Genomic DNA, 2,420 nt, shown 5'->3' on the forward strand with positions numbered 1-2,420 from the left:
ACACCGAACTACCCATTTACTCCGGTATGATTTAAGGTCTAGGTCAGTGCTTCTTGAGATCCTTTTAAGGATGCCATGAGACCCCTTTAAAGGTGCTGTACTGCCCATACCCTGTGTGAGGAGATAAATCCACTCCTCTCCCCATCCAGCACCCTGCACCCACACCAGCTACCCCAGTGGTGCCTGCAACTGCTCCTCTGAGGACTGCCACTGCTGCCTCCCTCCTCACCACAGCAGCTCTGGTGCCAGCTGCGCCATGCTCCAAGCAGCACACTCTGCTCCGGGTGGGCAAGCAGGCGGACATGACTTGATCAGGCACCAAAGGGAAAATGATCTGGTCCTTTTTAAGCCATGATGGGGGATTTAAGGGCTCTTCAATGAGGATATGTTGTCATCAAACTGCTTCCCATTTCACTGAGGACCTGTCAAGTTTTGACAACTCAGCTACATTTGAAAAGCCACAGAGCTGCACAAGGAAAGAGCTGGAGTACACTTCAGAGCTCACTTAGGTCAGCTTCCCACCGCTCTGCAGTCAACAGTATCGTATCGCACCTTACATTGATATAAAATAGATCAGAATCATCCCCAGAGTCCCCAAAGCATTAAGAACCTTATAACTAATGTGGAATTGTGCTTGAGCCCTGATTAGAAACCAAAGGATAAATCCTGCAAGATAACCTGAAATACTGATCTCTATTAAAAAAAACCCAGACAGTTTAGCCACTTGAGCCCTGACACTACTGCCTAACATAGAAGTCAGCATTACTCCATTGTTTCCTTGTATCCCCTATATGTTTATCTGTATTTATCCGTTTACTCTTGAGTCTTACATTTGGATGGTAAGGTCTTTGGAGCGGGGATCTCCTTTCTGCTCTATGTCTGTACAATACAATTCACAAAGGGGTCCTAACAACAACTGGAGTTCGTACGCTCTAGATAATACAAATCAAAATAAAGATTGTTTGCCTATGATTCGGTGATCACATCTAAGTCTGTATGCACAAGGAAACCATTTGGAACGTAAGATTCCTCGTTCACAACTGAACTAAAAAACTGTTAGCATCTCTCAACATCAGGAAGAAAAAACAAGTATTCACAACATGTTTCATGTAAGCAGTCATTAATCAACAGTCAGAAAAGCAAAGGAAAAAGCTTCTGAGTGGAAACACCAAGCTCTATTTCAAAACACATTTTGCTATGTTTAGTGTTTCAATTATCTTCTCTTCTGGCAAAGTGAGGGGTTGTGAAAGTTGGTTAATTAAATGGTGGTTTGCCGTAGCTCAAGAATGGATTATCCACGATTGACCATAATAAAGCATGGAAGTTGTGTTGTTTTTCATACAAATGATTTGGTTCCTGTGGTTTTGATTAAATTAAAAAAGAGGATCCAATTAACCAGTGATTGAATTAAGTGGTTGACATTGTATTGATCATATTATTTTAAGACACTTAAAACAAGTTTTAAATGCAGCTCTACTCTTATAGTCAAACAGCATTTATTCTTCCCTGCCTCTGCTCCCAGCCCGAAGCCTGCTTCAACTGTGTGCTACAGGGAATTAAATATGTGAAAAACATTAAGTTCCCCACTGATATCCAAGAGTGAGGACACTACACTTGGCTCTAGTAAATGCATGGCTTAGAAACTGAAGTTTTCTACACACTTCCACAAAATATACTGGACCAAGTTCATCCTTGGTGTAACTTCAGTGACATTACACCAGTAAGGATCAATCAATCGCTTTTAGTCTTCCTTGTGTCGAAGTATTGACTAGCATAATTGGAGCAGACAAAAAGAAGTAAGAACTACAAGCAAAACGCATCTAAGGGTGAACTTACACATTACACTTAGACCATATTCAAGACACTTAAACATGAGTGTCTGCACATTAAAGCTCACTAGCTCATGCTACCATCTCAAAATTGCACCACTTCAGGAGAGCGTTAACTATGGGCCATACTACCTGGCACCTGTTAGGGTAACTTCAATCTGCTCCACAAACTAAAATAGGACTCTGCACTCCTTTAGCATCCTAGAGTGCACCACTCTCAGCTGAACCCAACCAAGACAGATAGAGCCCAAATGTCCTGCCTCCTAGCCAGGCCCCTGATTGTCAGCCCTGTAGTGGGAAATCATAGCTATATAGGCAAGAAACAGTATTCACCTTTAATGTGTGACTGCTGACAGACCGTTCCAACTTTAACCCACTTCACATTCCACAGTTTCAGTATTGTCTTAAGTCAGTGGTGCTCAACCTTTGACCAGCAGATGGGATGGGCAGTGCCCAGACTGTCCACAGACCAGATTCAGCCAGTAGGCCCAATCCAGCTTGGGGAGGTCACAGTAGAGCCCCATCCAACCACATGGAGGGGAGCAAAGGGCAGCTTGGCTCCAACCTGGCACCATGGGGGTGGAAGAGGGA

At 43.4% G+C, this 2,420-nt stretch overlaps 1 protein-coding gene across 9 annotated transcripts in view; it reads right to left on the minus strand.

The window, feature by feature from the left end:
• XYLB (xylulokinase) overlaps window positions 1–2,420 on the minus strand; it is a 129,666-nt gene that overhangs the window by 15,045 nt on the left and 112,201 nt on the right. The gene's annotated exons all lie outside the window — the stretch shown is intronic.

This window comes from Alligator sinensis, unplaced genomic scaffold, assembly GCF_000455745.1.
Source record: "Alligator sinensis unplaced genomic scaffold, ASM45574v1 scaffold599_1, whole genome shotgun sequence".
In the NCBI taxonomy this organism is placed as follows: domain Eukaryota; kingdom Metazoa; phylum Chordata; order Crocodylia; family Alligatoridae; genus Alligator; species Alligator sinensis.